The sequence below is a fragment of the Vidua macroura genome, chromosome 7, assembly GCF_024509145.1.
Source record: "Vidua macroura isolate BioBank_ID:100142 chromosome 7, ASM2450914v1, whole genome shotgun sequence".
In the NCBI taxonomy this organism is placed as follows: Eukaryota; Metazoa; Chordata; class Aves; order Passeriformes; family Viduidae; genus Vidua; species Vidua macroura.
This window is the reverse complement of record NC_071577.1, coordinates 40479044-40504929: the sequence shown is the minus strand read 5'-3', so window position 1 is coordinate 40504929 and position 25886 is coordinate 40479044. Positions and strand designations below refer to the sequence as shown.

General features: G+C 50.3%; 1 protein-coding gene across 2 annotated transcripts in view; it reads left to right on the top strand.

The window, feature by feature from the left end:
* Positions 1-1447: 1447 nt before the first annotated feature.
* Positions 1448-25886, top strand: part of ACVR1 (activin A receptor type 1) — a 45901-nt gene continuing 21462 nt past the window's right edge. The window contains exons 1-2 of one of the 2 annotated variants that reach the window (XM_053982632.1): positions 1489-1520; positions 10398-10484. The gene's annotated coding sequence lies outside the window, so the exon portion shown is untranslated. Of the gene's footprint in view, positions 1521-10397; positions 10485-25886 lie in introns of both variants that reach the window. The other variant, XM_053982634.1, reaches the window with a different exon arrangement.

Below are 25886 nucleotides of genomic sequence, written 5' to 3'. Positions count from 1 at the left end.
TCTGCCCCAGTGCCATGCCAGTGCTCTGCCCCAGTGCCATCCCCCTGCTCTGCCATCCCAGTGCTCTGCCATCCCAGTGCTCTGCCCCAGTGCCATCCCACTGCTCTGCCCCAGTGCCATCCCAGTGCCATGCCAGTGCTCTGCCATGCCACTGCTGCCCTGGGGAAGCACAGAGCAGCGCTGGGGCGCACACCCTGTAGCACAGGGCTGGGAAGAACGTACATGGAGCATCAGCTCAATCACATTTGGAAATTTCTCATGTACTCGGTCTGTTCAGGATTGTTTGGACTTATTTGAAATGTAGGATGTCATGTCCTTGATCTGTCTGTCCTTGAGCTGAGCAAGGGCCTGGAGCAGCTCGGTGCCCAGGAGAGGCTGAGGGAGCTGGGGCTGCTCAGCCTGGAGAGGAGCCCCAGTGAGAGGGGCCTCAGCCCTGGCTGTCCCTGGCTGTCCTGGTGTGTCCCTGGTGTCCCTGGTGTCCGTCTGTCCCTGGTGTCCGTCTGTCCCTGGTGTCCCTGGCTGTCCCTGGTGTCCGTCTGTCCCCGGCGTCCATCTGTCCCCGGTGTCCGTCTGTCCCCGTGTGTCCGTCTGTCCCCGGTGTCCGTCTGTCCCCGGTGTCCATCTGTCCCTGGTGTCCCTGGCTGTCCCCGTGTGTCCGTCTGTCCCCGGTGTCCCCGTGTGCAGGGAGGTCGGAGCAGGCCCAGGCTCTGCTCCGGGCCCAGCGATGGCCCCAGAGCCGCGGGCAGGGCTGAGCCCAGGAGCTCCCGGCACAGGAGGCAGAGCTGCTGCCCTGGAGGCAGGGAGGGCTGGAGTCTCCTCCCGGGGACATCCCAGAGCCACCCGGACACAGCACAGACACTGCTGAGCTCTGGAGTGGCACCGGGGACATCCCAGAGCCGCCCGGACACAGCACGGACACTGCTGAGCTCTGGAGTGGCACCGGGGACATCCCAGAGCCGCCCGGACACAGCACAGACACTGCTGAGCTCTGGAGTGACACCGGGGACATCCCAGAGCTGCCCGGACACAGCACGGACACTGCTGTGCCCCGAGCTCTGGAGTGGCACCAGAACCCCACGGGCTCTGCCAGCCCGGCCCAGCCGGGCCCAGGCCCTGCGGCCACCGACCCTGGGCGCTTCTGGGCCTCGCTCCCGCGGGTCGGGACGGGATTCCCATTCCCCCAAACCTGACCCGAGCCCGAGCCCGAGCCCGAGCCCGAGCCCGAACCCGAGCCCGAGCCCGAACCCGAACCCGAACCCGGGCCCCAGCCCGAACCCGAGCCCGCCGTGGCCCCGCGGCGCCGGCAGGGGGCGCTGGGCGGGGCGGCGGGCGGAAGTGACGCGCGGCCGTTGCCGGTGCGGGCGCCGCCCCGCCCGCGCTCCTTTGTCAGCGGAGCCGCCGCCGCCCGCGGCCGCCCCCGGCCCCGCCGGCCCGAGCGGGGCAGCGCCGCAGCACGGCCAGCACGGCCAGCACGGCCCGCTCGGCCCGCTCCGTGCCGCCCCGTCGCGCCGGCCCAGCGGGTGAGTCGCTGCCGCCGGAGCGGGTCGGTGCCGCCGCCGGGAGGGTTGGCCGGGCGCGGCGCCGCGGGGTCCCCGGCGCGGGCGGGGGGCGCGCAAAGGCCGCGGCCGCGCTCGGGGCCGCAGCATCGCCGCGGTGGCGCGGGGCGGGCGGGGCCGGGCGTCCCCCGTCTCGCCCTGATTAACTTGCGGTGCTTTGGCCGGGGCAGCGTTCGTTTCCCTCCGCGGCTGCCGGAGCTTGCCGGTGCCGGCGCGGGTGCGCTGCGCTGCCCCGGGCACCGCTGAAAGCCCGAGGCGTGACGGGCATAGGAAAGGTGCGGGCCGCAGCCCCGGTGCCCGGTCACGCCGGAGGTGCCGCTGGGGCGGGAGGCAGCGGGCCCGGGCCGGGCTCCGCGGGCAGCACGGGGCAGGATGGGCCCGGCCCCCGCCGGGCTCCGGCCGGACGGGCAGCCCGGTCCTGCAGCAGCCAGTGGCTCTCAGCCCGCTCGGCTGTGCGTGCTCACCTGGAGGCTCTAAACCCGCATGCTGCTCTGTGAAATCTGGGCCGTGAATCTAGCAGGGGAAGCTGCCCAGGCAGTCTTTCCAACTCTGTCTGTAAAAAGTGCTGAAAGAACTTGTTTCCAGTTACATGAACTGGAACTAAACCACTTTGTTGTCCGATAATTGAGAGAGCAGCTCACCTTCAGGTTCTCAGAGAGCTGGGGTTCGTGTAGGTGTGCTGGAGGCACCAGTGCCTCAGGATGATGTTACTGGTGGGAACTTCCAGGCTCAGGGCTGAGCTGCAGGACCGGCACGTTTGTACAAAAACACTTTTTAAAATGATGCATTGAGCTCTCGGAAGGGGACAGATTCTTTTTCCAAACCTCGTGTGTTTTTATGGTCTGCATTGAAGCCCAGCTTCTTGAAGAAGACTCCTGTGGCCATAGCAGTTAGCTGTGGGCAATGACAAGTCTATTTTTAAACTTTCACTTTTCTTTTGTTTCCTGTAATACGATCTTTGCTATGATCCTTGTACTCATCTTCAGAGGGACGGTGGTGACCTGGAATGCAGCAGGCACTTTGCAAATACTCTCGGAGCCCTGTCCTTGAAGGGCTGGAGCTGTTTGAAGAGTGCCGGGGTGCCTTGCAATTGAAATGGGAAAGCTGGAGTCCTGGCTGTGGAGAGCTCTCAAGTGCACGGCTGGGGCCTTTGATGGCCAAAACCTTTTTTTTTTCTGAGGAGGAGGTGTTAGAGATCTGTTTTAAGGGAACAAAAAGTTCCTGTATGCCCTGTGCTCTCCCCAGGAGGTGTTAAGTGTGTGCAGTGGTTTCAGAGGCTGGCCTTCCCTCAGGATTTGTTTGCTGGGATAAGACCTGCATTCCTCTGGCTCAGGGGTGATGTGTGCTCCTTGCCCAGTGGCACGGGACTGGGGAGTAGTTCCTGACTGGAGCTCACTGCCTGTTTGTCTCCTCACACTGAGTGAGAGGTGTGTTTTGTTCTGTCTTCATTTTGGGACAAAATTTAAGGTCTGTTGCTGTGACTGAGTTCATGCATCAACCTCCTCAGTTTGTAAATTATCAGCTCTTACAGGCCTAAATCATGGTTAGGACAGAATTATATCAGGTGAAGCTGTTATTTAAACAAAACAACTTGAGGGGGAAAAAAGCCCTGTTACATGTTTTCACTTTTAAGTCTTATAATGTGTTTCAAAGTTTCAAGCTGGGAAAGGGAAATCCTATTGACCTGGTGCTGATGATGTTTCCAGAGGTGTTGCCGATATTCTCTGCCCAAGTTCCACTGCCCAGGAACCATTGTTAACCATTTTTAAAATGATTTATTAGGAAATAAATTTAGAAAATGATTTGTCAGGCCATACTTCAGTTCCAGAGCCGTGGAGTTTGTAGAGAATAGGATGGCTGTGTTAGTTACTGACAAAATTGGTGAAGACCTGGATAGTGTGTGCAGAGGTTCAGCCTTGCCCTCCATGGGCACCACTCAGTGATTTTGGGTGTGTTGTGTTCCTGGAGCTTGGAATTCAACACGCTTTGAGACATGAGAATTTTATTGTATGCCTTAGTAGCTGAATATTTGATATTCTGGTGATTGTTCACACTCTTCTCTTCACACATATGAAGTTGGTTGCATATTTTCTGCTGAGGTGACTTGCTAAAGATCACCTCTAACACTGAGTAGAAAGATCTCTCTTGCAGAAGGACGCAAGTGTATGGAGGAGCTGAGGTGAAAGGGGAGGGCTAAATATAGCCATTTCCTGCAGAACTTATCTGCTTTTGGGGCTGGTTTTCAAATGGAACTGGTCTCTTCCAAGCCCTCAGTGAGGGTAGGAAGAGAACATGGGCGGGGGAAAGAACACCCGTGGGGTGTTGTGAGTGGGTTGTGTTTGTGGTTTTTGTTTTTTCCAGCCAGCTGGTACTCTGAAGTCATGCTTAAATTTAATGAAAGCCCGATGCTAAAATAGGATCTAGGGACAGCCGTTGTGAAATAATTAGGCACCCGTTCAGCCCTTCTTGTCCCTGCCAAAAAAAAGCTACTTGAATTCATCTACATTCTTGGTATTGGAACTCTCAAATGGGCATCTCGATACCTGCTCTAGTGTGTATAAACAGGTTGAAAACTTGTCCCACTCACCTGTGCAGCTGTCAGGAGCTGCATTAGATTGCAGTGTTGGACACGGGTGATTGCTGAGTGCCTCTGTGTATGAGGATTCAGGGGTATCACAGAGGTGGGTGGCAGGCTGGCCTCAGCCAGGGTGTGCACGTGGGTTAGGGGATGGACTAGTTACTTTAGGACCTGAGGGTAGTCAAGACTGAGAGCTTAAGAGCATCTTAGTTACAGAGATACAAGGTGCTATCAAGATCCTCACCTTTTGAGCACTGCTGTGGACAAGTTCTGTGGCCACATGTTGTGGGTGGAAGGCATTAATGTTCTGTACATACCTGTATGTATCTGTAAAAATCAGGAATGGTGGTGTTTTCTAGCAGTGTTGGAAAGCTGAATTCACATGTGTTTGGAAACTGTTCTGGGATCACAAATCTATAAAATGCTGTTGACTACAAAATGTATGGAATTCCACGGAAATGCTTTCAAGAAATTCCCTTTTTTCCCCACTGTTTTCAGCCACAACATGGTTTTAGAGTAATGCTTTCAAAAGTGTAGAAGTACAGTCCAATAACAGTAAGTGGCTGTAGTGCAATAGTTTTCTGTTACATTGGACCATGAGTTTGTACCTGACCCAGTGTCAGGTGATGGTAATCCCCTCCTTAACATGTGGCCTTCTGGAATTGTGTGTGTACAGCGCTCACAGGTTCCTATTTCAGAGTGATCTGCATCTGTAGATTGAGGTTGTTCGGAACACTCCCGAATTTCTGCTCTGGTGAGAAGATCCACAGAGACCGAGCTGCAGTTGTAAAGCAGCACTGATCACACCTTTGCCACGAAGTGCACGGGGTGCTGTGTTCTGGAGGGAGCGTGAGCAGTGTGCCCGTGCTCCCAGGGCAGTACGAACACAGCTGTTCCTTTTTGCGCAGTTCCAGTGCCGCCGTTCTCTGCTGGCAGTTCAAATGCTGAACCTTCCTCTGGAAGGCCAGAGCTGACCTCGGGATCCGTCTGCTCCTGAATACTCAGCCTCAGGCCTGGCAGGTATGCACGTCCCTCTTTTCTGTGCTGCTGCCTTTCATGCAGTGCCCCAGTGCTGGCCGTGCTGGTGCTCTGCGGCATCCTGGCAGTGCCCGGCTCAGTGGCCTGTGCCTGGCCGTGCAGGCGGTGCCCGGCTGTGCGGGCTGTGTGGGTTCTGCCCGGCTGTGCAGGCAGTGCCTGGCAGTGCCCAGCTGTGCCCGGCTGTGTGTGTTCTGCCCGGCTGTGTGTGTTCTGCCCGGCTGTGCAGGCTGTGTGTGTTCTGCCCGGCTGTGCTGGCTGTGCCTGGCTGTGCAGGCTGTGCGGGCTGTGTGTGTTCTGCCTGGCTGTGCTGGCTGTGCCCGGCTGTGCCTGGCTGTGTGTGTTCTGCCCGACTGTGCCCGGCTGTGTGGGTTCTGCCCCGCTGTGCTGGCTGTGCCCAGCCGTGCAGGCTGTGCGGGCTGTGTGTGTTCTGCCCGGCTGTGTGTGTTCTGCCCGGCTGTGCCCGGCTGTGTGTGTTCTGCCCGGCTGTGTGTGTTCTGCCCGGCTGTGCCCGGCTGTGTGTGTTCTGCCCGGCTGTGCAGGCTGTGTGTGTTCTGCCCGGCTGTGTGTGCTCTGCCCGGCTGTGCCCGGCTGTGTGTGTTCTGCCCGGCTGTGCTGGCTGTGCCCGGCTGTGCAGGCTGTGTGTGTTCTGCCCGGCTGTGTGTGCTCTGCCCGGCTGTGCGGGCTGTGCCCGGCAGCGTGCTGTGGCCAGGGCTTCTTGGACACAGGATTCTGGCAGCGCTGGTGAGAACGTGCTGTGCATTCCTTGTGCCTGCAAATTGGTGTGCCACCGGCTCTGAAACACGTCTCAAGCCCCCCAGATCAAGGTCCCTTGTCCCAAGGGATGGAGTTCTGCTTGAATACCAAAGGCATTGCAAGTCCCTAAGCAATTGGGATAATCGATATCCTTCAGCTCCACAGTTCCTTCCAGCCTGGGACCTGTTCTAGCTTTACAGGACATTGGCTCAGCCTGGTTTTGCAAGACTGGGTGAGGTGGTGTGTAAATAAACTGACTTGCTAAGGGGAGAAACACTTGAAAGGAAATACTATAGAGATCTTAAAGTCACAATTGATGTGTGTAAATGGGAAGGGATGATCTTAGGTAATTCCTTATTATGTAAGAAATGGGGAATGCCAGGTGTAACCAATTGTCAGCAGCTTTAAAATTAAAGCAAATAGTTTTTGTGTGGTGCCTATTTAAGCTATAGACTGATTGTGGTGGGATATTCAGGAGCCTTATTTTTCTTTAGAGGAACAGCTGGATCTCTTGGTAGGCCTGTGGGGGGCCGGTAAATGCAGTGATTCAGATGCAGTTTTGGGCTCGGGAATTTACTGGGAGGTGTGGGGCTGGGGGCAGAGGAGGAGGGTGGAAGAATGACCCTTTTATGCTGTGTCCTTATGCTTTTTCCTGAGCATCTGCTCCTGGCCTCTTCTGGAGTCAGGTTATTGCCGGTTAGGGGTTTGTGTTGTTGGCTGTTCCTGCCTTTGGTGTGCAGAGGCAGTTTTTGGCTCTCACCCCAGGAGTCCTGTTGTCAGTGCATCTCCCCTTCTGAAACACTCCTGGAGAGTCAGACCAAGTCACTGTTCCCTGCCTATGATGCTGCTGGAAAGATGGATCTGAAAGTGTCTGGAGCCTGTTGTAGAGTAACTCCATTCTGCTTTAGGGAAAGGAAGGCTTTGGCTTTGTTAAGAAAAGCTTATTAAAACCAAGACTTCCAGTCTGGCAATTGTCCAAGGCTGCCTTTGGAGTAATTTCTGTTGTCTGAAATAAACAAGGTGGAGATAGAAGATTGTGAGGGGGAGCACCTAAAGCTGTTATCTGGGCCTTCTTACAGAAGATGGGTTGCTGCAGCACTTAACCTTCTGTCCGGAGTGCCTGGAATGCTGAAGCTGGTCATCCTGTTGAATGGAAGCTGGTGGGAGGAGTTGTCCCTTGTCTTGCAGAGCAGCTGTAGTGAGCTGTGCTCACTGGAGGTCGGGACTTTCTCGTTGTGACTGCAGACCTTACCTCTGCTAATGAGCTGCAGAAGAGAGGCCAACAATCACCTCTGCTAATTGCAGGTCTGCTGTTTGCCTGGCGAGGATCCTGTGACAGCAGGAGCGGGCTGGCAGCCTCCGCCAGCCCCTTTGGCTGCGCGGATAGCTCGGAGCCTAGAAGTGGCTTCCCTTTGAAGTCCTGGAAGCTGCTGAGCCCTGCTTTCAGGAGTCGCTGTGCCTCAGCAGGCCCCCCCAGCCTCCCCCTGAATGGCTTGGGGTTCCTGGCTCAGTGGTTTGGGGTGCTTGGGGCCGTGCTTGTGCAAACCTTTTCGCCAGCTGCTAATGGCAGGGGAATAAGTAGTCCTGCCTCTCCTTCTCCATCTGCTGTTCTTTTTCTGTTCTGGCGTCTCTGGCCATGTGATACACTGGATAAGGCATTCATTTGGTTAAAACTTAGTCTGCCTCTGCCAGGTTACTTCTAACCCAGGTTAATTCCCAGGTATTTTTCTTGTGCTGGTGCTAAGGAGGGATTTCTGAGGGTGTGAGTGGCTGAGCAGATGCAGAGGACTGTGAGCTGCCTCGGAGTGTTTGTGAAGGCTGGTGCCTTGCTAGGGTGCACCACGGGAGCGTTTGGTGAGCCTTGGCCTGGTGGACCTGCTGTGCTCTGCTCCCCAGGGAGAGTTCCTGCAAGTCTCCTTGCTGCAGGCTCTTGGCTCTGGCCGTGACACCAGGACGTGCTCGGACACACATTTCTGGTGGTCCCACGTGCCTGCCTGCCCTCCCTTCTCTGCAGGACGGTGACAGCAGTGTCCCCCGAGCTGCCACGCACGGAGCCAGGGCTGCCCACGCTGCTCGGGTGATGTCTTGTGCTGTCAGGTGCTGTGGAACGCGAGGTAGAAGAGATGAGAGCAAGATCTCCCTAGGAACAAATGTAAAATTAAACAAAATGCGTGTTTGTATTAGTCAGCCTAAACCAGACTGTGCTATTTAGGGCTCTCTATTGCAATAAGCTTGTCTCTTTATTTGTGTGGGAGGACTGCAACAATTAAAGTCATTTTAAGGCTGAATTTTAAAAGTGAAAACAAAATGAAAAGATAATGGTTTGGTTTAAGAGAATATTAATTGTATCATATTACGTTGTAATACTTTTATGTTAGACAATGTTAGAGAAGAGATAGGTGATATGCTGCAGGTTGGTTATTGGTAAAATCCTTGTCCATGCTGCATGTTTGTACTACACATTAAAACTCTTGTTGACTTCATAAGGAGTAATTTTTTTTTTTTAATCCATTTAATTGCAGCCCTTACTGCTGCTGCAGAGTAAACTGCTTGCTGCAGCTGCAGTTGTGGGTAGCAGCCTGCTAAAGCATCAACTTTGAGGGCATGGGCTGGGCAAATCCCAGGCTGGAGTGATGAACAACATAGGGAATAAAAATTTTCCATTCTCCAGAAGTTGCTGAATAGAACTTAAAGACTAACTGGCAATAAAGATAGTGCTATAAAAGTATGTGCACAGGATGATAAATGTGAATGGAACCAGTGGGGAAAAAAAGAGAAAAAAAGGACAATTCCAGCTGATTTCATGATCAGGAGGATGATTTGGCAGTGGAGTTTGTGGCAGTCAATCTTGTAGCATTACACTGTTCTACTCCTCATTTTCTGTTGTCAGAACAAAAACATGTACAACTTGTAGTGCACCAGTCTGAGTGTTAAACTAACAAATTCCTATCTCCTTAGGTGTTGTGCAATAAGTTGTGCATTTTAAAAAAGGCTATTTTTAATTTGACTTCCAAATACTGGCTCAAGTTAAACGATAAGAAAGGCATTTGAGAGGTGCCCTTAGCACACAAAAAAAATACTGATTCTTGTGAATTAAAAAAATCCCACAACAAATGGAAGGGTATGTTCTCTTGGGGATTGTGGTTACAATAGAAAAATAAATACTTGGAAAACTTAGGAAATTCTTTTCTGGACATACAGTCTTACATATTGAGCATTGATCTAAGTAACTTATTCCACTTGACCTTTATTTTTGGACTGAGTTGCAAAACCTGTCTAGATCCTGAGTCTAAATGAAATGATGATGATGATGAAAATTGCCATGCAAGCACCTTTTTATTCCACCCATTTTCCTTCTTAGGGGAGACTAGGTGTGTATGTGGTGTGGGACCATCTCAGCTTATCTCTTGGCTTGGGAGCTGTCCTCCCTGCCGGAGGGAGCACAGGATCTTACTTTGATGTCTTGTTCCTCTCCCTTCAGCTCAGTTGGGCAGCGCTTTGTGCCCAGACCAGCCGGTGAACACCGTCTGTGAGAGCAGAGGTGCATCTCTGTGGTTAGGATGAAGGCTAAAGCCTTTGAGTCTTGGCTGTCCTCCATCTTCTTTGCATAATTTGAACCCGTCTCTGTCCAGAGAGAAACATTCAAGTTATTTCAAGTCACTGGGCTAGAAGAAAAAGCTCCACCTAAAAGACTGCTCAGCAACGTGGGCTGTGTTGCCCCACCTCACATCGCCAGGTCGTGTGCTGGGAGGTGGCTGCTGGCTTCCTTGGCCTTTCCTCCGTGTCTGCTCTCAGGGAGCCTGCCCTTGGCTCTTGCTCTTGAGCCTGTGCACTTCTTAAATTCTTCAACAACTCCTTGGCATGGCTTTTGCTGTCCCACATCAGTTGGTTGTCAGTTGGGCCTTCACAAATGTGCCAGAAATGCCACGTAGACACTTTTGTGTGTGTTTGTGGACCTGGCATGTTTGCATCAGCCTCCAGTGGAGAATGATCTGAGTAACATGTCCCAGCTTGCTGAAACAATAGGGTGTTTTTTCTGTCTTGGTGGAGGTATTTTACACGTTTGTAAGACTCGTGTCATACCTCTAAAGCAAACCTGGGCATGGTTATTGTGCAAAACCTGTTCTAAAACCTATTTATTCCCTTCCCTTCTGAACCTATTTATTCCCTTCCCTCCATACAGCTTCCTTATGACACAAGTAATATTTTGAAGAATGAGTGAATCAATATGACTGTTCCTAAATTATGGAAATAAAAACCTAAGCACCATCAGAAGTCTGAAAGAAATCTGGTATTTCCATGCCTCATGCAAAAGTGGCATGTTTTAATGACTGGAAGAGTCTTTGACTTCATCTTTTTGGTTGCGATTTGATCCTGGACATTGTTTAGACATTCAAAGAAAATATGTATTGGACTTTCATGTGGAACAATGTCCAGGATTTTGAGGGAACTTTGTCTTGTTTCCCCATTAGGAAAGCCAGAGTGCCATGCAGTGAGGAGCCAGAACAACAAACTGGATTTTGAAGCTCAGTTTTCTTGCACAGTTCCTGGAATCTCTGGTGAGGAATTGGTGTTCCTGAGGCTGCAGTGCAGTTTTATGCCTTCCGTAACAAAGGATCTGTGAGGAGTAAAACCTACTTTATTTCCAGTCTGGGGATTTGTAAAACTTTGACATGCAGCCCAATTATAATTATGTTGGTTTAGTTCCCAAAGTGGACGCTCTTTATTCTAAAAGAGGCCCTGCTGTGTGCAACCAGGAGTATTGAAGGCCCTGAAGTGTTAGTGTTTGAATGGTTTTGGCTTAGCTTTAAAATAAATATCTACTGGATATGGAGCTCTGGGGAGTGGACTAAAGCAAATGGAAAAGGTGAATTAACTGGAAGCTGTTCTGCAAGGCCGGGTCCATGGAGCCACAGCACAGCCACGCAGCGGCAGGTGGAGGCAGACGAAAGGCATTCTGAGAGCTCGCTTGTGTTTTGAGCCTGGCGTGAAGTAGGTGCATTCAGAGGCTGCTGTTCCTCTGCACGGGGCTCTGTCACCGCTGTTCCTGCTCTGCAGCACCAGTCCTGTGTGGCCCCAGCAAGTTTCCCGTGACTGCCTGCACTGCTCCTGCGAGGAATAGTGAGAACCATTCCTGGCAGCTTTGGGAAGTCTGCCGTGTTTGTCTCCTGGTACTTGATGGTTCTTTTGAGACCTGAGTGAAAACATCAACAGGTTTCTTCCTTGAAGACAGAGATTCACAGTTTTCCTGTCTGTGATGGAAATCTGGAAAGAGGAGCATGTGTGCTTCTTCAGGGCTGTGTCTGCTGCAGGGTGACTGAGCAAAACAAATTGGCAAATCCTTGTTTTTCTGGGGAGGGAAGGAGCCTCACATGGAGCTTTTGGCTGCCTCCTGGTAGGAATTCACATGCCTGTGAACTGAAAGTGGGCCTGGGCTGCAGGGTTTATGGGGTGAAGAGCCCCTGTGCTGGGAGTGAAGGTGGTCTCTGCTGTAGGGTCTCCTAAAGGAGAGTTCTGGAAAACCAAGTTGGTATTTGGCCCCCATTACAGATACAAGTAACTTGGGGGTCAGTGTGAAAGAGGGGCACTCGGGGACACTTTGTGGGACTCTGTCAGAGGAGGGAATGGCAAAGGGCCATGCACGTGGCCACGTCTGTGCTCTGTCTCTGACAGAGTAAGTTACTGCAGGTCAGCCTATAATTGGTGCTGTTCACCTCTGCTCATGCTTCTTGTCCTGGGAGTGTGGATGAACCGTGGCTGGGAACACGTCGGTGAGCTCTCGGGTGGGCTGCCCGGCGTGGTGACCACGGCTCGCTGTCGCTGCGGTGCCCCGGCATCGTGGCAAGTCAGGAGAAATGGGATGGCAAAGGATTGCTGTGTTTGGCTTGGGGTGGCCTTGCCTGAGAAGTTCCTGGGGCACACGTGGCGTCCCACAGGGTGGGACTGTGGCTTTTACAGCTTTTCCTTGGAGGCGGTGCGAGGGCTCTGCTCCCAGGTTGGAGGCTGGAGAGCACAGCTCTTTGTCCCTGCGCCCGCTGGGACCCTCCCTGGGGGCTCCGGGGTCCCCCAGAGGGGCAGGGCTCACCCAGCCCAACCTCAGAGCGCGTAGAAAAGGTTTGTTCTGAAATGCTGGCCACGAAGGGACCTGAACCCAAACCAGAGCCGCAAACAGCAGTGACCCAGAGGCTGTAAATGGGGTTGGTGTGCCAGCAGTGGGAGAGGATACCAAATGTGGGGCTTTTTCTCCAAGTTCTGAAATATTCTTCCAAAAATCTTTGGGTTTTTTTGACATGATTGATCTTGTTTCAGTCCCACAGGTGTGTATGCTTGTATGTGAAAGAGGCAGTCTTCTGGAATTGAGTTCATAAAGGCATATTAATTAAAAAATGAATGTTGTACAAGCCAAAAGCACTTGTATGTCATAGTCATAATTGTTTGAAAGATACCTGTGAGTGTGTTAGCTGACAGCTTGGTGCAGCTTGCAGGTTTTACCCAAATTGTTCTTAGGACCACAGCTGGAGGAAAAAAGTGCTTAATGTGTTACCTTCTTTTTGGGAGATAATTATGGGTCTTGAGTAGCTGCTGTGTCAAGAAGCAAGCCAAGGCAAAGGAAACAGGCTTGTATGGCCAATGTGAGTTAGAGCTGAGCATGAAGGCGGGTTTCTGGTGTAATAGTTGGTCAGTTTCCTGAGACACCAAGGAAGTATTTGGGTATCTGATCTTAAAGGGAGATTCTGTTGATTCTCTGATCTTGAAAGGCTACTTTCTTACAAAACAAACAAACAACCCACAAAAAACATGTCTTCTCTGTTAAAGTAATTTAAAATGTTTAAATACAATAAAGGAACATAGTAAATATTTTCCATGTAAAACATGCAAAAAATAGCATCTGATTTAATTCTGAATTAAGAACTAGCAAGCTAAATCTCAGACTAAATTAGACTTAGAACAAATCTTTTTGGAAAGATTTGAGGAATTAATGAGATTTTCATTGCTGAGCTGACTCTCCCTGAAAGTCATGCAGAATCAGGCGGCACCATTGGGGTTGTGTGTCTGGAGTATAAAAGTTAAAATTACTTTAAATGGCTGAACTGTTTTGGGTTTACTTTAATTTGTATTTTTGTTTACTTGTTTCTCATAAAAACCCACAGTAAATGCTAAATAAAGTTTGTTAAATGCTCAGCCCAGCTGCATCATGAGGAGGGTTTAAAGGCGGTTAAACACCCTCCCGTCTCACGGGTCAGAGATTTTTGGAGGGTGTTTCAGACCTTCCACGCTGTCGTGGCAGAGTGTGGGCTGGTGGGGGCACACACAGGGGCTCCAAAAGCAGCAGAGGGGATCCAGGGGCAGAGCAGGGTGCTCCTGTGTCCCTGCCCAGCTCACCCAGACGAGCTCACCGTGCTGGCTCAGCTCAGCTCAGCTCGGGAGCTGCAGCTCCGCTGTGATGGGGCTGTACTTGCAAAAGGCCTTGATAATTCTTCTTGCATGATTAGCGCAGCCAGGCCACTGGAAGCCTGTTCTCCAATTAAAAATAAATGTTAAAGTATTGTATTTATAAGAGTGAAGAATCAAAACAAATGTATCCTTTTCCATAAAAAATGGGGACCTTTGATGAGAATGAGTTTCTGGGTGTTGGAGTAGAGGGATGGAGAGGGAATTGGTCTTTAAAGACTATTTAGTTAGTCTTAACAAGATGTTCATTTGTCTTCAACAGCAATTGAACCTATCTTAGAAAAGAACAAAAATAAGGACAAAATCAGTTCTAAAATTGGTTCTTTAAATTGTTTTCAACTTCTTGACTTAAATCACCTTGATCAACTTGGAAGCATTTAATGACACACCAAAACCTGAAATGAATATTCCACCCATACAAATGTAAAATGCTGTTTTGAAAATTTCAGGTAACCAGGTAAAATTCCAAGCGTGTGGGTTGTGGGGGAATTTTTTGTTTTGTTTGTTTTAAACTTTGAATTTTGAATCATTATGCTCACACAATGACTCAGTTGGGTTTATTTTTCAGTTCTGTAGCTGTTTTTTTCCTGGTAGTAGTCCAAAGAAAGTTCCATCCCGAGTGCATCCCTGCTCAAGTGGAGTGAAATACTCCAAGTGGTGCTGAAGTCAGTCAGTGTGGTGCTCCTTGCTGGGAGCAGCTTGTGCAGCCTGGCTGGATTTTCGGGTGGCCAAGGGGCTGCTTTCTCCCAGGGAGCCGTGCAGACCTGCAGAGAGCTCTGGCTTGTCCAGCCCTCCCTAGAACTGCTCGTTTGGCAACTCTGCCCCTGGGAGGTTTACCACAGAATTATTTTGAAGCTGTTTGATTCCTTTGTAACCCTGCTGTGGGAACTCAGTGTTTTGGGTGTTTTTTTATGGCTCGTTCTGCCTGCTCCAAGCTGGTGCTGCTGGCACCTCTGTCATGGTGCAGTGACATCTCAGGCCTTTGCATGGCTGACAGCAGATCTGTCCAAACATCTCCCTCCCTCTCCTCCTCACCTGGTGGCAGGTGAGCTGAGGCTGTGTTGTTTGGTCAAATACAGACCATGGAGCAGAGCCTCTGCTTAGAATTTGTGTTCCCAGCAGTTTGCAGACAAGACCTGCCTTGTGCTCCAGGCTCACCTGTGGTGCTGAGAGGAGCCTGTCTGCCTCTGGGTCTATGGAGGTGGGACAGTGGCAGGACTCCAGAGCATGGGAGCAGAGCACTGAGTGATGCAGGGACATGTGGGGTTTATTGCTGCTGGAGGAGGTAATGTACAGTGGCAGGTCCAAAAATAGGTGTCTGAGCAGCTGCGGGTGAGGAGGCATCTCTCAGCAGAGTTCTTAGCTAAAGCTCAGGTGTTAGTAGTAGGGTTTCTTGCAGTAGTGTGTTTGGATCAGTAGGTCAGTGTTGAATGGTGTCCAGCAACCCTTGTCTTCCCCAAATGATCACTTTGGGGAGCTTGGAGTGAGTGGAAATGATCATGGTGTTAAGAATGGGAACAGAAAAAGAGACAAAATCAAAGTGCTTTTCTTGGTTAAGTAGTTCAGTGCTGTCACTTGTGTAGGTAGATGCAGTTCAGTTTCCTGCATGGTTGTGAAATGGGTATTGGGAGAATGCTGCTGCAGTGCTCTTGGGGTTCAGGGAAAGGCTAGGCAGAGCAGATTTTGTTTGACTGCATAAATGTCTCTTCCTGAGAAGCAAACCCGACCAATAGCCACGTTCACACAGTAGTGACTCTCTGGCTTTAGCTTCAAACTCTGCTAGCCCGGGTTGTGATTATCTTTGCTCTGGGAAGCCATGAGGAATGTTAGATGATCTGTCCTGAAAATGGCGAGAGGGACACGAGGGAAGTCCTTGCCATCAGACCTCCGTGGGACACGTCAGCCCAAAGCTCTGGTACAAAGGAACTGGGTCTCGTCCATGTTTGTGGTGAGTGTTCCCAAAGGGCTGTGTGCATCAGTAGGGGTGACTTCTGTTTTTACTAACTCACACTGTCAAGTGAGTTCATATTATTCAGTCAGTTCTAGGGGTTTTGGAGATGATTTAGTAATTTTTTTTCCAGCCTACTGTCAGAAAAATAATGTATTAAAAGCATCAACAATTTGTTTATTCAGCTCAGATCCGCTTGTTTGCTGGCAGTGCTCAGCTTCCTTTGGAGTGCCTGGCTGCTGCAGGGCAGGCTGGGGACCCACGGGGACGGGCTGGGCGGGCCAAGTGTCATTGCTGCAGAGTACTATTGCTGTGAGTTAATCCTGCTTTTCAGAGGGGAAATGGCTAATATGTGAGTAGGTGCCTTGTGAACAAGCAACAGCTGGGTGCAAAGTAAAAATCTGCTAAAACATGACTAATTTCTGAGTGTTGCATAGAGTTTCTGTCTGTATTCAGCAGCAAATTACCATTTTGAGCTTAGGCTGCTGTTGCTTCACTGGAGTTGGCATGAGCTGTGTGTTTGAACTGATGGTCATTGCTATGAGACTGTCAAAGCACTGGTACAATGTGAGGTTGGCTCTCTGTCCTTCCACTTGCAACACGGCCGATTCCATTCAACGAGAACTATTTTAATTGGGTTCTACTCTGTGTTATGTTAAAACTCTGATGCCAGGCACAGAAACCCGTGACACTTGTTTTGTTTGTACCTGAAAACATACACTTCATTCTGCTTTGGCCATTCAGATTGGTTTTACAAGATTGGCAGCAGCATGCCAGGTTCCTGCAGCCCGGGACCAGCAGTGGGGTAGCTGGTCCGGGGGGGCTGGGAAATGAGAATTCCTGCTCCCAGAGCGTTCGTTGCTTAGCAGGCAGCAGTGTGGCCTTGGGGAAGGGCTGTCCCAGCACCTCGGCTGGCCTTGGCTGCCAGGGAGGAGAGTGGGACAGCGGAGCCGGGCCACTCTGGAGAACATCTCGGCCACCATCGCCTGGCCCTGCTGTCCCCGGGCGCCGAGCTGGGCTGGGGCAGCCGTGGGAGAGGCCGGGAGCGCCGGCCGCGGGGCACAGGAGAGCTTGGGTGGTGAGCCTGGCGTGTGGAGCTGCAGTGGGATGGCTGGTTAGAAAATAACCAGTAGTCATGACTTCTGTTAATTAACTACTAAGAGTTAAATAAATGTTGTTGGGAAAACTAGTCTGTGTTTATTTGGCACGTCTCTCTCCAGCCGAGGCTGGTGCTAGTTGGTACACGCTCCACTGCTGAGCCTGTCTGCAGCGCGGTTTTATGTTTTCCATCTCTATTGATTTTCATGATTCATTGACCATGATCTAAGCAAAAAGCACACTTAAATGACACTGGAGACAGCTGTCTGTTAAAGTAGGACCTTTATGTAGTCTGAACTGGCGCCAGGTTTTTCTTCCATTACTTTATCAAGTAACACACACAAGTAATATTCTTTGTTTAATTTCCTTTTCTAGGTCACTGGTATGTCACCTCTCTTTTGTGCAAGGAGCAGATGGTAAATTCCTGCTCTAAACTTTCCTATCGGTTTTGCTCCTGTTATTTTTCTGATAATCATTTGAGGTTATTCTGAAATGGAAGGGGCCTTACATTGTGTTTGGGAGCCTCTGTGAAGGAATCAGTTCTTCTCCCTGTGGAGCTGTTTGGAAGGTACATGTGGGAAGTTCAGATAAAAGCAGAAATGTATAAAGCTGGGGAAGCTGATGTGTAGCTTTTTCCAGTTATAATCTGTCTCTCTTTGTATGGCAGGCTGAAGTTCCAGATGTTGTTTTGGCTTGGAGATAGTGGATAGGGGAAAAATAAGCATTCTAATGTTAACAGAGTCAGCCTGTCTGGATCTGAGCTGACAGGAAAAGGGAGAGATAAAACCTTCATTAATGGTGTATGCAGTGCTGGAGAGCTGGGATGGCTGTCCCTGGAAAGCAGTCCTTGTGGCAGTGCCCGGTGCCAGCTGTGGGGGCTGGCAGCTGCCGCGCTGGGGCCACCGCTGTGACGCTGAGCACTGACTCCCGTGGGAGCAGTGGCCTTGCTTCGGGTGTGCACCCCCCTTCTCCTGTTAGAACTTAATTCTTACCCCTCTTGGCATCCTGCTTGCCCTCAGCAGCTGCCTCTGGGTTTTGGGGGATGCAGAGCTGAGGTGAAGGGCTGTCGGTCAAACATGCTTTTGGGGTCGGGTGGCTCTGTGGCACTTACCCGCGTTGGGCCTCTGTCTTGGAGCACCAGTGGATTTTTTTGAAGCTTGTCCCTGCCAGGAGCTCCATTTATTGTGAGTTGCAGAGTGATTTGGGCAGGTGTATGCTGGATTTCTTCTGGAGGAGAGTAAGCTGCAAGCTCTGGTCCTGGTGTGTGGCAAATGTGCTCTGTCCTGAAATGTGGGAGTCAAGTTCTCAGCCTCTGCTGGGCAGCTTGGAGCCATATGTGGTCAGCACCTTCCAGTGAGGGGACCCAGGTCAATCCACTCTGAAGTAAGAGTGCTGAAATGCATGTTAGGAGTACATGTGGTGGCCAGAAAAGGGATTTCCTGGATTAGTCCATAGATTATATGTGTAATAGTCTATCCATTTTCTGTGTTATATTAAATGCATAAATATACTGTGTCTCTTTCATACCTGTTCATCCTGTCAGGCTTATTTCTAAAATGTATGAGCAGATTACTTTTAATTAATTGCTGAAGTTCTGCTGACTTCCTCCTCAATCTTTCCTTTTTTCCCTCTTTCATTACTGAGTCCAGGCAGTAACAGTTTCTGGTCAATGGCCCATCCCCACGGCTGTCTTTCCCACCGTGGCTTAGAGTCCTTTGGGGCTTTCTGGCCTCAGAGAGCAGTTCTGGTGAAAATGCTCACTTCACTTGCCTTAATGCTGTAACGCTAAAAGGGAATAGTGCTGACACTGACTCATCTGAGGAACAGAGGAGCTGAGCTGCTGCAGTCCTTCTGGCAGATGAAGTCTTGGTTGTTTGCTGCTTAGAGCTGGCATAAACTTGTCCTCATCAGTTTGTGTAAGTTGTTGGAATGAGGGTCTGGGTGGGAGGGAGGGAAGGAAGGGAGCTGCCATGTGTTGGTGTAGCAGAGTAAGGGATCCTTGGAACGTGTACAGTGTTGGCCAGCTGGACATGTGTGCCAGCATAGGCCAGGATTGGAATGGTTTAACCCTTTCTGGCCTTGTTTTTGTCTCAGAAGTGGCAATACGTGCCTGGAGCTGGCTGGCTGAGCAGCTGCGATCGTGTAGGCATTGCCTGACGTCCCAGAAATACCATCCTTAGAAATCCCACTGGACTGGGATGTGCAAGACATGTCAGAATAAAGGGCCTGTTGCATGTTGGTGGAGGAAGAGGCAGAAGGGCAGTCTGGGTGTGGGAGACTGCTGCTGCCTACCTTTGTGCTGCTCACATTCCTCACTTGGGCCCGCAGGCAGCAGGGGGGTGTCTTGCTCATGTGGTTCATGACTCAAGCCAAGCCCAGATGTTTTCATGCCTGGTCTGGCCTATTTTCTGAGAATAATTTTGGATGCCTCAGTCCATTTTATTGTGGTTTTCTTAATGTCTAGTCCAGCTGAATTTCAGATGATTCCTGGCCTAACTGAATGCTCACAGGCAAACATGGCAGTTTCTGCTTTCTCTCTGCAGCTGTGTTCCTGCTAACTTCAGAGCACTCACAATGAGAGCTGCGCTGGTGCGAACTCGGGGTAGAGTTTTGATGCTGCTTTTTGTTTTTTGAGTGGAAAGCTTTAGAATATGAAACCCAGAAGAGTCTCTTGTAGCCAGAAGATGAGTGAAAATGGTGAAGGTTTCTGTGGAGTCAGATCTGGCCTTGTTGACCAACCTGGCTTTCCATTTCCACTGAGCGGTGAGTGGTAGGGGCACGAAAACCTTTTTGTACTGACTGTTGGTCCTTTCCTTCAGCATCATTTGGCTGACAGGTTGATGACAGTTACTATCCAGAGTATCCAAAATTTATTTCCTCATGGCTTTGACAGTGCTTTAGTGCTTTCTGACCCTTTGTAGGAACAGTTTGTATAGCAGGTTATTTGTGGGAAGTATATTCACTCCTTTAACTTGAATTTTCCTCTGAGGAAAATGGCTTGATATTGTTTGAAAAAGAGTGGAATGGTGACCTGCTCTGTGTGAGCAAGTGCTGCCTAGTGTCCTATTCAGAATGATCCCCTTGTCCATCACAGCCCGTGAGTGAGGAGCGCTGTTGGCCCAGAGCAGATTTGGGTGCTTGCCATGTTCAGGAGCAGTTGGTGAAGGTGGTCTTTGACTCACTGTCCTCAGTGTGTTACATTCCCAGTCAAGGCTGGGTGCTCTGTGCCGAGATGTTGGACCTTGGAAATGGCCACTGGATATGTGCCACAAGCTCCCTGGAATGGTGAGTGTGGCCTTGTTCTCAGCTGCTGATAGGTGTGGTGCTCTCGGGCAGTTTGTGCAGAGCTCCAAAGCCAGACTGGTCCCAAAGGAGAGCTCTAGCTTTCATTGTGCTTCACATCTGCAGCTGAGTGTGTGTGAGGTCAGCCATGGGAATTTAGCTGTTAAATGGGGATGAGACTGGCTGCTTTTGGCTTCTGCAGCAGCAATTAAACCAAAAGTCTGTATGAATCCGTGGAATGGTTTTCTGAAGATGTGCAAGTACAGTCGGGTTTGGCAAGGCCATGTGAGATGTGTGAGTTTGACAGCATACAGCTAAATAGGTGGAAAGGGAATACTTGAAACAGCTCTGGGAAGAAGTATCAGAATTGTGTATAATTGGGATGCATGTGGTGTTTGGAGAGGTGACCAGGTGCCTGATGATTGGACTGAGGGGTGCATAGCAGGCAGTGATGGACATCAGTTGGGACAGTGATGGGGAGCTCCTGTACCAGGAGGAACACATGGGTTTGCCTGAGAGGTCAAAGTAGACACAGCTGTAACAGCAGCTGAGGAATGCCGGGACAAAGTGATTCATAAAGTTCTTGAGCTGTTTTAGCACACAGGCCTGAGTGTTAGGTGGATCAGTGTCCCAGGTGAGACTGCCACAGGTAAGATATGAGTGGAACAGAGACCTGTGGTGGAGGCTGTGGTACCTTACGAAGCCTCAGGTGAGAAAAGGGGACAGTTTGTAGGATGCTTTGAGGGGGAGGATCGTGATTGAGGGAGAGAACAGGGTAAAGCTGTGAACTGCAGCACTGAGGTTAATGGTGGTGATGTGGGAAGAACAGAAATAGCACTGGAAGGTTCAAGGATGGAGAAAAGCCTGAGCTGGTGTTTACCTTACTGTCTTCTTCAAGTCAGCTTTGGGTTGCGTTCCCCTGAACGGTGAATGCCCCTCACTGTTGTTCCTGGATTTCCTGAGGCTCTGTACACCCCTGCTGCTGGGTGTCCCCTTTGTGCTGGTGGCAGACGGGAGGCTGAGGAGCACCAGGGCCAGAACAGGACCTGCTCTGTTTGTATCTTGCATTTAAGAACAGAATAATGTGGCTCTGGCCTGTCCAAACAGGCAAGACCAAACTGTAGAACAGTACTGTTAAAATAGTACTGTTAAAATTCTGGGGTGGTCTAGTATAATCTCTGAAGATTTGACTTTCTTATGCGGCAGGGATAAGAAATCTTGGGATTGCTAATTGCAGTTTTCTGGACTCCAGAGTAATAGTTAATGAAATGCTCTGCTGAGAGGAAATGCTGTTCCATGACATGTGCCTATGGAGTGTCAGGAACTGCTGCTCTCAGTCCGACTGCTCTATAGATGTTGGTTCATTTTCTTTCGCTGGCTGAGGCTAGCAGCAGTTAAGCTGTAAGTGGGGTGCAGAATGAACACCTGACTTTTCCATGTCCCTTAACCTTTCCGACTTTGTAGCAGCCCATCACTCCTGAAGAATGCCGCTCCAATGCCAGTTTAATCCCTCAGCAGCGAGCCGGGGGAGGTGTGAAGCCAGGCTCTCCTGTCTCTCCTCCGTACCCCTGCCGTGGTACTGTGTTCCTCTGCGCCTCCCTGCTCCTGCCCTGCTCAGGTATATAGATGTATAGATATACACAAATAAAAATACATGTATATTTATAATATTTCCAGCTTTGATTGTTCTGTGTTAACTAGTGGCTGTGTTGCTGAGTCATGCTGCCATTGTATTATTCTGACAATGCAATGAAATGGATTTTTAAAAAAATGGATTTTAAAAAAAAAAGTTTTGGCTAATGTTTATTAAAATACTCCAAACTGCACTCAGGGTAGGGTGCTTGGGCTAAAGGGCAGAAGTAGAATATTCTCGCGGTGAAAATAACTCTGGAGGTTCAGGTTTACCCAGGGTGAATCTGTGAAATCTCGCCGGGATTATTGATGTGCAAATGAGGGTCCTCACCGGAGTGAAATATCAGCACAGCTGAGGGGTCACCTGGAGGGTGCTGTGGCCGAGGGAGCGCCTTCACCTCAGTCAGAGTTTGGCTCCGAGTGATCTGGCCTGATAGCGTCAGGGACTGCGAATAAAAAGCATTTGCACCTCTCTAGGTCCCTGCATGTGTGAAAACATGAGACTGTAGGGTGATGCTGCTTAATTAATGCATTTGTAGGAACTAGACGATGTTGTTATCTTGCAGCAGGGTGTGCCTCAGTGAGAGATGATCTCTAAAAGCTGTGCATTTTATCAGACCCAGGCTTCTCTGCAACCCAGAATAAAGAAATGAGTATTTAAAATTTCTGTAAAGAAAAACTGGGAAAACCAGGAAAAAACCCCAGCTGCTTTTTTTTTTTAAGGAAAAAATAGGACTTTTGTTGGTGATAACCAAGCCAAAGATTTGTTTTTAGAAATGTTTGTTTTGGTTGGCTGGAGTGTTCTGCAGAAACTCTGAACAGGCGAGCCATGTAATATTTAACTAGTTACTAAAAAGCATTTGAAAATGATTAGCAGTCAGTGATGCCACTTGGGCTGCGGGTCCAGCTGTGTCGGTTTCTGGCTGAGGTCGTGGCACAGCGCCGGGCAGAGCGGTGTTGGTTTGGAGAGCAGGGGGATGCAGGCGCTGGGCTCGCCCCGCGGGCTGCTGCCTTTGGGGCTGCTGCCTTTGGGGCTGCAGCTGCTCGGGGGTGGCACAGCCGCGTCCTGCTGCCACCGGCCGTGCCCTTGCTGGGCACCTGGAGTGGGGCTGAGTGCTGTGCCCGTCCTGTGTTCCCTGCCAGGACAGACCGGGATCCAGCAGCAGCAGTGTGTGATGGGCGGTCCTGGAGCGCCTGGAGTTGTGTTCCTGCCTGAGCTCCTTCATCACACATGGCACAGGTAACATCTGGAACAGACACAGTATTGCTGGCTGCAGGAAAGCAGGCCAAGGCTCGGAGAGGTGGGCTTTGGGTGAGTTGAAAGTTAGTCACTGTTACTGGGTGCATTTTGAGTTTGCGTGGCTGTTGTAATCTTTTTTACCTAAGCTATTCAGAAACAACTTTTACAGGCAATTCCCAGTAATCTCTCAGTTGAAAATGTTTGTGTTTTGAGACTTACTCAGGTGTTCTGTTTGGACAGAGTTTGTAACTTCATTGGCAGTTTTGTACTGAGTTGTGAGAGCATACTGTCTTTGGAGAGAGAACCATTCCAGGGGGAAAAGTGTGGCAGTCTGGCAGCAGGATGTGCAGGGGTGCTCTCTTTGCCTCCTAAACCCAAGGCCCCAGCACAGACGAAGTCACCAGACGATGGGGATTTTCCTTACTTTGTGGGTATCTAGAATGGCCTCGGCAGAGTGGTATTCAAAGTTGTCTGTAGCTATGACTTGTCTAACAGGGAAAGTGTCTGAGGAGCTTTGCAGCTGTGCAATGGAGCCTTTTCCCTGGTAGTTACAGAATGCTCCTCTGGTAGGAGCTGTCTGTGTGCCATGCAAGAATACCTGTACAAGGAAACGTGTGTAGCATATTAAAATAACACCTTTGTTTGTATGTGAAATGTGCGAGAAGCCGCAGTAATTCGTGTGTATCTAAGTGTCTTGAGCAGATACCTGTGCGGTGCCTCGGGGACGGTTCGTGTGAGGTGAAAGCTGAACCTGAGCATTCCCCTGAGCGACTCACGGTCTGCAAGCCCCCACGTGTTCATTGTGTGCTGCTGCTGTGCACATGTGGGATTGCACACCCCCTGTGCAGCTGCTGCCAGCGGTGCCGTGCTCAGGCAGCCACGGCCGGTGACTTCGTGAGTGAGGGCTTCTAAGCGATGTTGCTGGGCGCAGGCTCTGCAGGGGAAGGCTGTTCCACAGGGCAGTGCTAATCCTTGGTACTTGCCTCCTGGTGATTTAATTACCCTGCAAGGCAACAAATGCGGAAAGATACACAAAATGGAAAGATACACGTGTCTTCAAAGCACTGGGAAGTTGCAGATCAATTTAAAAGTGTCTGTGCTTGCTTCTTTGTTTGAGTAAGCCGTCTGTCAGTGGGTTGCCTAAGACCCCTGTACTGATGCAATACCTGCACACAGCCTGAGCTTTTACACTTGGGAAGTGCCTTCTGCCTCCTGCAGCCACAGGGAGGTTCTGCTGCCCACGTGGAATCACTGAATGCTTTGTGTTGGAAAAGCCCTCTGAGATCATGAAGTCAAATCCTTCTTCCAGCAGTGCCAAGGCCACCACTAACCCAACGTGCCACATCCGCACAACTTGTAAATCCCTCCAGGGATGGGGACTCCACCACTGCCCTGGACAGTGCCAGGCAGCCTGTGCCAAGGCTGGACAACCCTTTCCGTGAAGGAATTTTCCCCAGTATGCAGCCTGAACCTCCCCTGGTACAGCTTGATTCTGTTTTCTCTTGTCCTGTCCCTGTTCCCTGGCAGCAGGCTGTTTTTATTTTTATATGACACTCACCTTTGCTACCTTTTCTTTTTCTTACAAGAACCAAGGGAACTCTTTGTGAATGTGTCAGAGTTACTGACCGGGAGAAACTTCCAGGACACTTTACACTGTGTAGTTGCCTTTCATGTAGTGTTTTCATTCTTACTCAGCAGTGCTGTGATTTTGCTTTGTACATGACTACAGAAGAACCAGTATCCCATCCTTCACTCCTTCTGTGTTTGTGGACACTCAAATATGAGACATTTGGTCTTTCTGGGTAGCACTTGGACACATTTTTGGAGCTGTGAAGTGTGGATGTGTGCCTTGTGCGTTTGCAGGTGGGTACCAAATGGAGTTGGTGGCTGGCTTCCATCTTCTGAATTCTGGCAACCAAGTTTAGACCGTAGAAAAGGACTGCCCAAGGTTGTCGCTCTCTGACGCAAGGAATGCCTTTGTGGGGCTGCTCGGGGGTTGCACCTCCTTTGTGTGAGATTCAATTAAAGAGCAAGCTGTGAATTATTGCCTTTAAATGCACATTTCTCCTTCTGAAGACACAGCTGTGGATGAATTCAGCTCGTGTGTGGCTGTTGTGGATGGCACAAGTGTGATCCAGTATTATGGATGTTTTCTTTTGATAGGAATCTGGTGAGGTACATGCAAAGTATGTACAGCCCTTGGGCTCTTGGCAGGGGGCCACTGGGACTGTCAGCGATATCTGTGTGCTTCTGATCTCATCTGGAAAGTCTGAGCTGCTCTCATGTTCATGTTCCCATGTCTGTGTCATATGGAGATGAAATGCAGCCTGAAGTTCCTGCACTAATGGGCTCACTCTGTCTGCTGTGGTCTGTGCTCAGTGCTGGCTCTGGGGACAAAAGGCCACTTCCCAACAGCCGGTGCCTGCAGGGATCCTTGTGGTGTTTTGGGTCTGAACTGGTTCTTCTCTCCCCTCTGGCTTCTTGCAGCTGCTGTCCCGACAATCCCTGTACAGAACTTCACCCCACATTGCTGTAAGGCCATACAGGAATGATTTGACAGGACACAGTTTTCTTAGGAAGAAAGGAGAGAGCAATATTAGCTGTGAAAGTGGAACAAGCATTGGGGTTTCAGGGTGGATTTTGCGGTGTTGGGACTTTATGACTACAAAGCATAAAGGTTCTATAGACTCTTGTTACCTGAACCAGTTGTGTGTCTCCGTGTTATGTTGGGTGTCTTCACCAAGCCTCTGATCTGCCTTTTGCTTGGCTTATTGTTCATTTGGGCTTCCAAAGCCAGTTTAAAAGACTTCAGAATCCAAAGCTGGCCTTGGAGCAGATGCTGGCCTGCCCAGGAACCAGGGTCCCTTCCTTGCCTGCACTGCATTGCAGGTTTGTTTGGAAATCTGGGAGCTGCCACTTTGAAAGAGACTTTTCCATCAATAGCAAGTAATGGTTTTCCAGTGATAATGTGCTTTTGCAGGAGGAGTTTAAACCCAAATGATCCACATTTCCCTCTATGTGGCTGAGGCTCAGACACAGGGTCCTGCCTCCAGCTCTGCCCTGTGGTGTCCAGTACTGCTGCATCTGGAGTATGGCATGGGATGCTGGGATCCCTGCCTCCATGGGTATGGGGTGCGGCACTGGGATCCCTGGGATCCCTGCCTCTGTGGATATGGAGTATGGCACAGGGCACTGGGATCCCTGGGATCCCTGCCTCCATGGCTGTGGGGTGTGGCACAGGGCACTGGGATCCCTGGGATCCCTGCCTCCGTGGGTATGGGATGTGTCACAGGGCACTGGGATCCTTGG